Source organism: Lampetra planeri, unplaced genomic scaffold (genome assembly GCF_965212315.1).
Source record: "Lampetra planeri unplaced genomic scaffold, kcLamPlan1.2.h2 scaffold_522, whole genome shotgun sequence".
Classification (NCBI taxonomy): domain Eukaryota; kingdom Metazoa; phylum Chordata; class Hyperoartia; order Petromyzontiformes; family Petromyzontidae; genus Lampetra; species Lampetra planeri.
In genome coordinates, this window is record NW_027615345.1 from 25001 (window position 1) to 40000 (window position 15000).

Consider the following 15000-nt stretch of genomic DNA (forward strand, 5'->3'; position numbering starts at 1 on the left):
GAAACAAAACCTGCTGACACACACCACTTATGCATCGCATGAAGATTGCCATTGTCCATACACTTGTGCAGGTGCGATGGAAATATTTTCTCGTTTTGGTGTATGCTATATTTTTACAGACAGCTACCGACAAACGGTAGAAATTAGCGGGGATAGGCCTCAGACATTACCCAAAGCTCCGGGAACGTGAGCGACGCAAGACGAATGGGCATTTTAAAGCAGATCTATGGCAGTTACTGACAGTGCCTGGCGTGGGTTACTTGTCTCCGTTGTCGAGAGGGGAAGACGACCCATGTATATGTAAAGGGCGATTTTTTTAGCAACCGTTAAGGCTGTTTTTCCCCTTCACTTGTATCGAGAGGGAAGCAAAGAACATGTATGGCGTGTACGTTTTTTTACGAATTTTCATTAGCAATCTAACGACATGAATTGCGAAGACGTTTTTTGAACAATTGTATTCCTTTCCCAAAACATCGAGTGCTAGTGTATAAAACCGCTAGAGAAAATAAATTGGCAGGCGAAACTTAAAAAGGAGAGACCCATGAACAGCATGGCCAGGCGGCTCACCTCGACGTTTTTCCCCCGAGCAAAGTCCGCCGAGACCCCCTGTATCCCACGGGGATGTACTGGCGTGCACTTAAAGGTTGATGCCGCTCTGTTACTTGGGAAACGAACCACAAGCCAAATCCAGCTAATTTGTGAATGACTTAGCTCTCCTGCTTTCTCGAGAACGTGCTTTTTTCGTCGGATGAAACTTCCACAGGCTTTTCCAGCAGATTTGCACCTGCACTCAAAAAAGTCAAAATTTTTACACATAGACCCCATCAAACGGGAGAAATTGGCCCGGATTGCTCTCATGTGCGTTACGGGGCATCGTTTCTCTCGCGCCGAATTCTCTCGAGCTGGGAAATCGCTCATTTTTGCGTCGCCAAATATCGTACGAACGCCGTGAAACTTCCACAGGCTTTTTCAGCAGATTTGCACGTGCACTCAAAAAAGTCAAAATTTTTACACATAGACCCCATCAAACGGGAGAAATTGGCCCGGATTGCTCTCATGTGCGTTACGGGGCATCGTTTCTCTCGCGCCGAATTCCATCGAGCTGGGAAATCGCTCATTTTTGCGTCGCCAAATATCGTACGAACGCCGTGAAACTTCCACAGGCTTTTTCAGCAGATTTGCACCTGCACTCAAAAAAGTCAAAATTTTTACACATAGACCCCATCAAACGGGAGAAATTGGCCCGGATTGCTCTCATGTGCGTTACGGGGCATCGTTTCTCTCGCGCCGAATTCTCTCGAGCTGGGAAATCGCTCATTTTTGCGTCGCCAAATATCGTACGAACGCCGTGAAACTTCCACAGGCTTTTTCAGCAGATTTGCACGTGCACTCAAAAAAGTCAAAATTTTTACACATAGACCCCATCAAACGGGAGAAATTGGCCCGGATTGCTCTCATGTGCGTTACGGGGCATCGTTTCTGTCGCGCCGAATTCCATCGAGCTGGGAAATCGCTCATTTTTGCGTCGCCAAATATCGTACGAACGCCGTGAAACTTCCACAGGCTTTTTCAGCAGATTTGCACGTGCACTCAAAAAAGTCAAAATTTGTACACATAGACCCCATCAAACGGGAGAAATTGGCCCGGATTGCTCTCATGTGCGTTACGGGGCATCGTTTCTCTCGCGCCGAATTCTCTCGAGCTGGGAAATCGCTCATTTTTGCGTCGCCAAATATCGTACGAACGCCGTGAAACTTCCACAGGCTTTTTCAGCAGATTTGCACGTGCACTCAAAAAAGTCAAAATTTTTACACATAGACCCCATCAAACGGGAGAAATTGGCCGGGATTGCTCTCATGTGCGTTACGGGGCATCGTTTCTCTCGCGCCGAATTCCATCGAGCTGGGAAATCGCTCATTTTTGCGTCGCCAAATATCGTACGAACGCCGTGAAACTTCCACAGGCTTTTCCAGCAGATTTGCACGTGCACTCAAAAAAGTCAAAATTTTTACACATAGACCCCATCAAACGGGAGAAATTGGCCCGGATTGCTCTCATGTGCGTTACGGGGCATCGTTTCTCTCGCGCCGAATTCTCTCGAGCTGGGAAATCGCTCATTTTTGCGTCGCCAAATATCGTACGAACGCCGTGAAACTTCCACAGGCTTTTTCAGCAGATTTGCACCTGCACTCAAAAAAGTCAAAATTTTTACACATAGACCCCATCAAACGGGAGAAATTGGCCCGGATTGCTCTCATGTGCGTTACGGGGCATCGTTTCTCTCGCTCCGAATTCCATCGAGCTTGGAAATCGCTCATTTTTGCGTCGCCAAATATCGTACGAACGCCGTGAAACTTCCACAGGCTTTTCCAGCAGATTTGCACCTGCACTCAAAAAAGTCAAAATTTTTACACATAGACCCCATCAAACGGGAGAAATTGGCCCGGATTGCTCTCATGTGCGTTACGGGGCATCGTTTCTCTCGCGCCGAATTCTCTCGAGCTGGGAAATCGCTCATTTTTGCGTCGCCAAATATCGTACGAACGCCGTGAAACTTCCACAGGCTTTTTCAGCAGATTTGCACCTGCACTCAAAAAAGTCAAAATTTGTACACATAGACCCCATCAAACGGGAGAAATTGGCCGGGATTGCTCTCATGTGCGTTACGGGGCATCGTTTCTCTCGCTCCGAATTCCATCGAGCTGGGAAATCGCTCATTTTTGCGTCGCCAAATATCGTACGAACGCCGTGAAACTTCCACAGGCTTTTTCAGCAGATTTGCACGTGCACTCAAAAAAGTCAAAATTTGTACACATAGACCCCATCAAACGGGAGAAATTGGCCGGGATTGCTCTCATGTGCGTTACGGGGCATCGTTTCTCTCGCGCCGAATTCCATCGAGCTGGGAAATCGCTCATTTTTGCGTCGCCAAATATCGTACGAACGCCGTGAAACTTCCACAGGCTTTTCCAGCAGATTTGCACGTGCACTCAAAAAAGTCAAAATTTTTACACATAGACCCCATCAAACGGGAGAAATTGGCCCGGATTGCTCTCATGTGCGTTACGGGGCATCGTTTCTCTCGCGCCGAATTCTCTCGAGCTGGGAAATCGCTCATTTTTGCGTCGCCAAATATCGTACGAACGCCGTGAAACTTCCACAGGCTTTTTCAGCAGATTTGCACCTGCACTCAAAAAAGTCAAAATTTTTACACATAGACCCCATCAAACGGGAGAAATTGGCCCGGATTGCTCTCATGTGCGTTACGGGGCATCGTTTCTCTCGCTCCGAATTCCATCGAGCTTGGAAATCGCTCATTTTTGCGTCGCCAAATATCGTACGAACGCCGTGAAACTTCCACAGGCTTTTCCAGCAGATTTGCACCTGCACTCAAAAAAGTCAAAATTTTTACACATAGACCCCATCAAACGGGAGAAATTGGCCCGGATTGCTCTCATGTGCGTTACGGGGCATCGTTTCTGTCGCGCCGAATTCCATCGAGCTGGGAAATCGCTCATTTTTGCGTCGCCAAATATCGTACGAACGCCGTGAAACTTCCACAGGCTTTTCCAGCAGATTTGCACGTGCACTCAAAAAAGTCAAAATTTTTACACATAGACCCCATCAAACGGGAGAAATTGGCCCGGATTGCTCTCATGTGCGTTACGGGGCATCGTTTCTCTCGCGCCGAATTCTCTCGAGCTGGGAAATCGCTCATTTTTGCGTCGCCAAATATCGTACGAACGCCGTGAAACTTCCACAGGCTTTTTCAGCAGATTTGCACCTGCACTCAAAAAAGTCAAAATTTTTACACATAGACCCCATCAAACGGGAGAAATTGGCCCGGATTGCTCTCATGTGCGTTACGGGGCATCGTTTCTCTCGCTCCGAATTCCATCGAGCTTGGAAATCGCTCATTTTTGCGTCGCCAAATATCGTACGAACGCCGTGAAACTTCCACAGGCTTTTCCAGCAGATTTGCACCTGCACTCAAAAAAGTCAAAATTTTTACACATAGACCCCATCAAACGGGAGAAATTGGCCGGGATTGCTCTCATGTGCGTTACGGGGCATCGTTTCTCTCGCTCCGAATTCCATCGAGCTGGGAAATCGCTCATTTTTGCGTCGCCAAATATCGTACGAACGCCGTGAAACTTCCACAGGCTTTTTCAGCAGATTTGCACGTGCACTCAAAAAAGTCAAAATTTGTACACATAGACCCCATCAAACGGGAGAAATTGGCCGGGATTGCTCTCATGTGCGTTACGGGGCATCGTTTCTCTCGCGCCGAATTCCATCGAGCTGGGAAATCGCTCATTTTTGCGTCGCCAAATATCGTACGAACGCCGTGAAACTTCCACAGGCTTTTTCAGCAGATTTGCACGTGCACTCAAAAAAGTCAAAATTTTTACACATAGACCCCATCAAACGGGAGAAATTGGCCGGGATTGCTCTCATGTGCGTTACGGGGCATCGTTTCTCTCGCTCCGAATTCCATCGAGCTGGGAAATCGCTCATTTTTGCGTCGCCAAATATCGTACGAACGCCGTGAAACTTCCACAGGCTTTTTCAGCAGATTTGCACGTGCACTCAAAAAAGTCAAAATTTTTACACATAGACCCCATCAAACGGGAGAAATTGGCCGGGATTGCTCTCATGTGCGTTACGGGGCATCGTTTCTCTCGCGCCGAATTCCATCGAGCTGGGAAATCGCTCATTTTTGCGTCGCCAAATATCGTACGAACGCCGTGAAACTTCCACAGGCTTTTCCAGCAGATTGGCACGTGCACTCAAAAAAGTCAAAATTTGTACACATAGACCCCATCAAACGGGAGAAATTGGCCGGGATTGCTCTCATGTGCGTTACGGGGCATCGTTTCTCTCGCTCCGAATTCCATCGAGCTGGGAAATCGCTCATTTTTGCGTCGCCAAATATCGTACGAACGCCGTGAAACTTCCACAGGCTTTTCCAGCAGATTTGCACCTGCACTCAAAAAAGTCAAAATTTTTACACATAGACCCCATCAAACGGGAGAAATTGGCCCGGATTGCTCTCATGTGCGTTACGGGGCATCGTTTCTCTCGCGCCGAATTCTCTCGAGCTGGGAAATCGCTCATTTTTGCGTCGCCAAATATCGTACGAACGCCGTGAAACTTCCACAGGCTTTTTCAGCAGATTTGCACCTGCACTCAAAAAAGTCAAAATTTTTACACATAGACCCCATCAAACGGGAGAAATTGGCCCGGATTGCTCTCATGTGCGTTACGGGGCATCGTTTCTCTCGCGCCGAATTCCATCGAGCTGGGAAATCGCTCATTTTTGCGTCGCCAAATATCGTACGAACGCCGTGAAACTTCCACAGGCTTTTTCAGCAGATTTGCACGTGCACTCAAAAAAGTCAAAATTTTTACACATAGACCCCATCAAACGGGAGAAATTGGCCCGGATTGCTCTCATGTGCGTTACGGGGCATCGTTTCTCTCGCGCCGAATTCTCTCGAGCTGGGAAATCGCTCATTTTTGCGTCGCCAAATATCGTACGAACGCCGTGAAACTTCCACAGGCTTTTTCAGCAGATTTGCACGTGCACTCAAAAAAGTCAAAATTTGTACACATAGACCCCATCAAACGGGAGAAATTGGCCGGGATTGCTCTCATGTGCGTTACGGGGCATCGTTTCTCTCGCTCCGAATTCCATCGAGCTGGGAAATCGCTCATTTTTGCGTCGCCAAATATCGTACGAACGCCGTGAAACTTCCACAGGCTTTTTCAGCAGATTTGCACGTGCACTCAAAAAAGTCAAAATTTTTACACATAGACCCCATCAAACGGGAGAAATTGGCCGGGATTGCTCTCATGTGCGTTACGGGGCATCGTTTCTCTCGCGCCGAATTCCATCGAGCTGGGAAATTGCTCATTTTTGCGTCGCCAAATATCGTACGAACGCCGTGAAACTTCCACAGGCTTTTCCAGCAGATTTGCACGTGCACTCAAAAAAGTCAAAATTTTTACACATAGACCCCATCAAACGGGAGAAATTGGCCCGGATTGCTCTCATGTGCGTTACGGGGCATCGTTTCTCTCGCGCCGAATTCTCTCGAGCTGGGAAATCGCTCATTTTTGCGTCGCCAAATATCGTACGAACGCCGTGAAACTTCCACAGGCTTTTTCAGCAGATTTGCACCTGCACTCCAAAAAGTCAAAATTTTTACACATAGACCCCATCAAACGGGAGAAATTGGCCCGGATTGCTCTCATGTGCGTTACGGGGCATCGTTTCTCTCGCTCCGAATTCCATCGAGCTTGGAAATCGCTCATTTTTGCGTCGCCAAATATCGTACGAACGCCGTGAAACTTCCACAGGCTTTTCCAGCAGATTTGCACCTGCACTCAAAAAAGTCAAAATTTTTACACATAGACCCCATCAAACGGGAGAAATTGGCCCGGATTGCTCTCATGTGCGTTACGGGGCATCGTTTCTGTCGCGCCGAATTCCATCGAGCTGGGAAATCGCTCATTTTTGCGTCGCCAAATATCGTACGAACGCCGTGAAACTTCCACAGGCTTTTCCAGCAGATTGGCACGTGCACTCAAAAAAGTCAAAATTTGTACACATAGACCCCATCAAACGGGAGAAATTGGCCGGGATTGCTCTCATGTGCGTTACGGGGCATCGTTTCTCTCGCTCCGAATTCCATCGAGCTGGGAAATCGCTCATTTTTGCGTCGCCAAATATCGTACGAACGCCGTGAAACTTCCACAGGCTTTTTCAGCAGATTTGCACGTGCACTCAAAAAAGTCAAAATTTGTACACATAGACCCCATCAAACGGGAGAAATTGGCCCGGATTGCTCTCATGTGCGTTACGGGGCATCGTTTCTCTCGCGCCGAATTCCATCGAGCTGGGAAATCGCTCATTTTTGCGTCGCCAAATATCGTACGAACGCCGTGAAACTTCCACAGGCTTTTCCAGCAGATTTGCACCTGCACTCAAAAAAGTCAAAATTTTTACACATAGACCCCATCAAACGGGAGAAATTGGACCGGATTGCTCTCATGTGCGTTACGGGGCATCGTTTCTCTCGCGCCGAATTCTCTCGAGCTGGGAAATCGCTCATTTTTGCGTCGCCAAATATCGTACGAACGCCGTGAAACTTCCACAGGCTTTTTCAGCAGATTTGCACCTGCACTCAAAAAAGTCAAAATTTTTACACATAGACCCCATCAAACGGGAGAAATTGGCCCGGATTGCTCTCATGTGCGTTACGGGGCATCGTTTCTCTCGCGCCGAATTCCATCGAGCTGGGAAATCGCTCATTTTTGCGTCGCCAAATATCGTACGAACGCCGTGAAACTTCCACAGGCTTTTTCAGCAGATTTGCACGTGCACTCAAAAAAGTCAAAATTTTTACACATAGACCCCATCAAACGGGAGAAATTGGCCCGGATTGCTCTCATGTGCGTTACGGGGCATCGTTTCTCTCGCGCCGAATTCTCTCGAGCTGGGAAATCGCTCATTTTTGCGTCGCCAAATATCGTACGAACGCCGTGAAACTTCCACAGGCTTTTTCAGCAGATTTGCACGTGCACTCAAAAAAGTCAAAATTTGTACACATAGACCCCATCAAACGGGAGAAATTGGCCGGGATTGCTCTCATGTGCGTTACGGGGCATCGTTTCTCTCGCTCCGAATTCCATCGAGCTGGGAAATCGCTCATTTTTGCGTCGCCAAATATCGTACGAACGCCGTGAAACTTCCACAGGCTTTTTCAGCAGATTTGCACGTGCACTCAAAAAAGTCAAAATTTTTACACATAGACCCCATCAAACGGGAGAAATTGGCCGGGATTGCTCTCATGTGCGTTACGGGGCATCGTTTCTCTCGCGCCGAATTCCATCGAGCTGGGAAATCGCTCATTTTTGCGTCGCCAAATATCGTACGAACGCCGTGAAACTTCCACAGGCTTTTCCAGCAGATTTGCACCTGCACTCAAAAAAGTCAAAATTTTTACACATAGACCCCATCAAACGGGAGAAATTGGCCCGGATTGCTCTCATGTGCGTTACGGGGCATCGTTTCTCTCGCTCCGAATTCCATCGAGCTTGGAAATCGCTCATTTTTGCGTCGCCAAATATCGTACGAACGCCGTGAAACTTCCACAGGCTTTTCCAGCAGATTTGCACCTGCACTCAAAAAAGTCAAAATTTTTACACATAGACCCCATCAAACGGGAGAAATTGGCCCGGATTGCTCTCATGTGCGTTACGGGGCATCGTTTCTCTCGCGCCGAATTCTCTCGAGCTGGGAAATCGCTCATTTTTGCGTCGCCAAATATCGTACGAACGCCGTGAAACTTCCACAGGCTTTTTCAGCAGATTTGCACCTGCACTCAAAAAAGTCAAAATTTGTACACATAGACCCCATCAAACGGGAGAAATTGGCCCGGATTGCTCTCATGTGCGTTACGGGGCATCGTTTCTCTCGCTCCGAATTCCATCGAGCTTGGAAATCGCTCATTTTTGCGTCGCCAAATATCGTACGAACGCCGTGAAACTTCCACAGGCTTTTCCAGCAGATTTGCACCTGCACTCAAAAAAGTCAAAATTTTTACACATAGACCCCATCAAACGGGAGAAATTGGCCCGGATTGCTCTCATGTGCGTTACGGGGCATCGTTTCTGTCGCGCCGAATTCCATCGAGCTGGGAAATCGCTCATTTTTGCGTCGCCAAATATCGTACGAACGCCGTGAAACTTCCACAGGCTTTTCCAGCAGATTGGCACGTGCACTCAAAAAAGTCAAAATTTGTACACATAGACCCCATCAAACGGGAGAAATTGGCCGGGATTGCTCTCATGTGCGTTACGGGGCATCGTTTCTCTCGCTCCGAATTCCATCGAGCTGGGAAATCGCTCATTTTTGCGTCGCCAAATATCGTACGAACGCCGTGAAACTTCCACAGGCTTTTTCAGCAGATTTGCACCTGCACTCAAAAAAGTCAAAATTTTTACACATAGACCCCATCAAACGGGAGAAATTGGCCCGGATTGCTCTCATGTGCGTTACGGGGCATCGTTTCTCTCGCGCCGAATTCCATCGAGCTGGGAAATCGCTCATTTTTGCGTCGCCAAATATCGTACGAACGCCGTGAAACTTCCACAGGCTTTTTCAGCAGATTTGCACGTGCACTCAAAAAAGTCAAAATTTGTACACATAGACCCCATCAAACGGGAGAAATTGGCCCGGATTGCTCTCATGTGCGTTACGGGGCATCGTTTCTCTCGCGCCGAATTCTCTCGAGCTGGGAAATCGCTCATTTTTGCGTCGCCAAATATCGTACGAACGCCGTGAAACTTCCACAGGCTTTTTCAGCAGATTTGCACGTGCACTCAAAAAAGTCAAAATTTGTACACATAGACCCCATCAAACGGGAGAAATTGGCCGGGATTGCTCTCATGTGCGTTACGGGGCATCGTTTCTCTCGCTCCGAATTCCATCGAGCTGGGAAATCGCTCATTTTTGCGTCGCCAAATATCGTACGAACGCCGTGAAACTTCCACAGGCTTTTTCAGCAGATTTGCACGTGCACTCAAAAAAGTCAAAATTTTTACACATAGACCCCATCAAACGGGAGAAATTGGCCGGGATTGCTCTCATGTGCGTTACGGGGCATCGTTTCTCTCGCGCCGAATTCCATCGAGCTGGGAAATCGCTCATTTTTGCGTCGCCAAATATCGTACGAACGCCGTGAAACTTCCACAGGCTTTTCCAGCAGATTTGCACCTGCACTCAAAAAAGTCAAAATTTTTACACATAGACCCCATCAAACGGGAGAAATTGGCCCGGATTGCTCTCATGTGCGTTACGGGGCATCGTTTCTCTCGCTCCGAATTCCATCGAGCTTGGAAATCGCTCATTTTTGCGTCGCCAAATATCGTACGAACGCCGTGAAACTTCCACAGGCTTTTCCAGCAGATTTGCACCTGCACTCAAAAAAGTCAAAATTTTTACACATAGACCCCATCAAACGGGAGAAATTGGCCCGGATTGCTCTCATGTGCGTTACGGGGCATCGTTTCTCTCGCGCCGAATTCTCTCGAGCTGGGAAATCGCTCATTTTTGCGTCGCCAAATATCGTACGAACGCCGTGAAACTTCCACAGGCTTTTTCAGCAGATTTGCACCTGCACTCAAAAAAGTCAAAATTTGTACACATAGACCCCATCAAACGGGAGAAATTGGCCGGGATTGCTCTCATGTGCGTTACGGGGCATCGTTTCTCTCGCTCCGAATTCCATCGAGCTGGGAAATCGCTCATTTTTGCGTCGCCAAATATCGTACGAACGCCGTGAAACTTCCACAGGCTTTTTCAGCAGATTTGCACGTGCACTCAAAAAAGTCAAAATTTGTACACATAGACCCCATCAAACGGGAGAAATTGGCCGGGATTGCTCTCATGTGCGTTACGGGGCATCGTTTCTCTCGCGCCGAATTCCATCGAGCTGGGAAATCGCTCATTTTTGCGTCGCCAAATATCGTACGAACGCCGTGAAACTTCCACAGGCTTTTCCAGCAGATTTGCACGTGCACTCAAAAAAGTCAAAATTTTTACACATAGACCCCATCAAACGGGAGAAATTGGCCCGGATTGCTCTCATGTGCGTTACGGGGCATCGTTTCTCTCGCGCCGAATTCTCTCGAGCTGGGAAATCGCTCATTTTTGCGTCGCCAAATATCGTACGAACGCCGTGAAACTTCCACAGGCTTTTCCAGCAGATTTGCACGTGCACTCAAAAAAGTCAAAATTTTTACACATAGACCCCATCAAACGGGAGAAATTGGCCGGGATTGCTCTCATGTGCGTTACGGGGCATCGTTTCTCTCGCTCCGAATTCCATCGAGCTGGGAAATCGCTCATTTTTGCGTCGCCAAATATCGTACGAACGCCGTGAAACTTCCACAGGCTTTTTCAGCAGATTTGCACGTGCACTCAAAAAAGTCAAAATTTTTACACATAGACCCCATCAAACGGGAGAAATTGGCCGGGATTGCTCTCATGTGCGTTACGGGGCATCGTTTCTCTCGCGCCGAATTCCATCGAGCTGGGAAATCGCTCATTTTTGCGTCGCCAAATATCGTACGAACGCCGTGAAACTTCCACAGGCTTTTCCAGCAGATTGGCACGTGCACTCAAAAAAGTCAAAATTTGTACACATAGACCCCATCAAACGGGAGAAATTGGCCGGGATTGCTCTCATGTGCGTTACGGGGCATCGTTTCTCTCGCTCCGAATTCCATCGAGCTGGGAAATCGCTCATTTTTGCGTCGCCAAATATCGTACGAACGCCGTGAAACTTCCACAGGCTTTTCCAGCAGATTTGCACCTGCACTCAAAAAAGTCAAAATTTTTACACATAGACCCCATCAAACGGGAGAAATTGGCCCGGATTGCTCTCATGTGCGTTACGGGGCATCGTTTCTCTCGCGCCGAATTCTCTCGAGCTGGGAAATCGCTCATTTTTGCGTCGCCAAATATCGTACGAACGCCGTGAAACTTCCACAGGCTTTTTCAGCAGATTTGCACCTGCACTCAAAAAAGTCAAAATTTTTACACATAGACCCCATCAAACGGGAGAAATTGGCCCGGATTGCTCTCATGTGCGTTACGGGGCATCGTTTCTCTCGCGCCGAATTCCATCGAGCTGGGAAATCGCTCATTTTTGCGTCGCCAAATATCGTACGAACGCCGTGAAACTTCCACAGGCTTTTTCAGCAGATTTGCACGTGCACTCAAAAAAGTCAAAATTTGTACACATAGACCCCATCAAACGGGAGAAATTGGCCCGGATTGCTCTCATGTGCGTTACGGGGCATCGTTTCTCTCGCGCCGAATTCTCTCGAGCTGGGAAATCGCTCATTTTTGCGTCGCCAAATATCGTACGAACGCCGTGAAACTTCCACAGGCTTTTTCAGCAGATTTGCACCTGCACTCAAAAAAGTCAAAATTTTTACACATAGACCCCATCAAACGGGAGAAATTGGCCCGGATTGCTCTCATGTGCGTTACGGGGCATCGTTTCTGTCGCGCCGAATTCCATCGAGCTGGGAAATCGCTCATTTTTGCGTCGCCAAATATCGTACGAACGCCGTGAAACTTCCACAGGCTTTTCCAGCAGATTTGCACGTGCACTCAAAAAAGTCAAAATTTTTACACATAGACCCCATCAAACGGGAGAAATTGGCCCGGATTGCTCTCATGTGCGTTACGGGGCATCGTTTCTCTCGCGCCGAATTCTCTCGAGCTGGGAAATCGCTCATTTTTGCGTCGCCAAATATCGTACGAACGCCGTGAAACTTCCACAGGCTTTTTCAGCAGATTTGCACGTGCACTCAAAAAAGTCAAAATTTTTACACATAGACCCCATCAAACGGGAGAAATTGGCCGGGATTGCTCTCATGTGCGTTACGGGGCATCGTTTCTCTCGCTCCGAATTCCATCGAGCTGGGAAATCGCTCATTTTTGCGTCGCCAAATATCGTACGAACGCCGTGAAACTTCCACAGGCTTTTTCAGCAGATTTGCACGTGCACTCAAAAAAGTCAAAATTTTTACACATAGACCCCATCAAACGGGAGAAATTGGCCGGGATTGCTCTCATGTGCGTTACGGGGCATCGTTTCTCTCGCGCCGAATTCCATCGAGCTGGGAAATCGCTCATTTTTGCGTCGCCAAATATCGTACGAACGCCGTGAAACTTCCACAGGCTTTTTCAGCAGATTGGCACGTGCACTCAAAAAAGTCAAAATTTGTACACATAGACCCCATCAAACGGGAGAAATTGGCCGGGATTGCTCTCATGTGCGTTACGGGGCATCGTTTCTCTCGCTCCGAATTCCATCGAGCTGGGAAATCGCTCATTTTTGCGTCGCCAAATATCGTACGAACGCCGTGAAACTTCCACAGGCTTTTCCAGCAGATTTGCACCTGCACTCAAAAAAGTCAAAATTTTTACACATAGACCCCATCAAACGGGAGAAATTGGCCCGGATTGCTCTCATGTGCGTTACGGGGCATCGTTTCTCTCGCGCCGAATTCTCTCGAGCTGGGAAATCGCTCATTTTTGCGTCGCCAAATATCGTACGAACGCCGTGAAACTTCCACAGGCTTTTTCAGCAGATTTGCACGTGCACTCAAAAAAGTCAAAATTTTTACACATAGACCCCATCAAACGGGAGAAATTGGCCCGGATTGCTCTCATGTGCGTTACGGGGCATCGTTTCTGTCGCGCCGAATTCCATCGAGCTGGGAAATCGCTCATTTTTGCGTCGCCAAATATCGTACGAACGCCGTGAAACTTCCACAGGCTTTTTCAGCAGATTTGCACGTGCACTCAAAAAAGTCAAAATTTGTACACATAGACCCCATCAAACGGGAGAAATTGGCCCGGATTGCTCTCATGTGCGTTACGGGGCATCGTTTCTCTCGCGCCGAATTCTCTCGAGCTGGGAAATCGCTCATTTTTGCGTCGCCAAATATCGTACGAACGCCGTGAAACTTCCACAGGCTTTTTCAGCAGATTTGCACGTGCACTCAAAAAAGTCAAAATTTTTACACATAGACCCCATCAAACGGGAGAAATTGGCCCGGATTGCTCTCATGTGCGTTACGGGGCATCGTTTCTGTCGCGCCGAATTCCATCGAGCTGGGAAATCGCTCATTTTTGCGTCGCCAAATATCGTACGAACGCCGTGAAACTTCCACAGGCTTTTCCAGCAGATTTGCACGTGCACTCAAAAAAGTCAAAATTTTTACACATAGACCCCATCAAACGGGAGAAATTGGCCGGGATTGCTCTCATGTGCGTTACGGGGCATCGTTTCTCTCGCGCCGAATTCCATCGAGCTGGGAAATCGCTCATTTTTGCGTCGCCAAATATCGTACGAACGCCGTGAAACTTCCACAGGCTTTTCCAGCAGATTTGCACGTGCACTCAAAAAAGTCAAAATTTTTACACATAGACCCCATCAAACGGGAGAAATTGGCCCGGATTGCTCTCATGTGCGTTACGGGGCATCGTTTCTCTCGCGCCGAATTCTCTCGAGCTGGGAAATCGCTCATTTTTGCGTCGCCAAATATCGTACGAACGCCGTGAAACTTCCACAGGCTTTTTCAGCAGATTTGCACCTGCACTCCAAAAAGTCAAAATTTTTACACATAGACCCCATCAAACGGGAGAAATTGGCCCGGATTGCTCTCATGTGCGTTACGGGGCATCGTTTCTCTCGCTCCGAATTCCATCGAGCTTGGAAATCGCTCATTTTTGCGTCGCCAAATATCGTACGAACGCCGTGAAACTTCCACAGGCTTTTCCAGCAGATTTGCACCTGCACTCAAAAAAGTCAAAATTTTTACACATAGACCCCATCAAACGGGAGAAATTGGCCCGGATTGCTCTCATGTGCGTTACGGGGCATCGTTTCTGTCGCGCCGAATTCCATCGAGCTGGGAAATCGCTCATTTTTGCGTCGCCAAATATCGTACGAACGCCGTGAAACTTCCACAGGCTTTTCCAGCAGATTGGCACGTGCACTCAAAAAAGTCAAAATTTGTACACATAGACCCCATCAAACGGGAGAAATTGGCCGGGATTGCTCTCATGTGCGTTACGGGGCATCGTTTCTCTCGCTCCGAATTCCATCGAGCTGGGAAATCGCTCATTTTTGCGTCGCCAAATATCGTACGAACGCCGTGAAACTTCCACAGGCTTTTTCAGCAGATTTGCACGTGCACTCAAAAAAGTCAAAATTTGTACACATAGACCCCATCAAACGGGAGAAATTGGCCCGGATTGCTCTCATGTGCGTTACGGGGCATCGTTTCTCTCGCGCCGAATTCCATCGAGCTGGGAAATCGCTCATTTTTGCGTCGCCAAATATCGTACGAACGCCGTGAAACTTCCACAGGCTTTTCCAGCAGATTTGCACCTGCACTCAAAAAAGT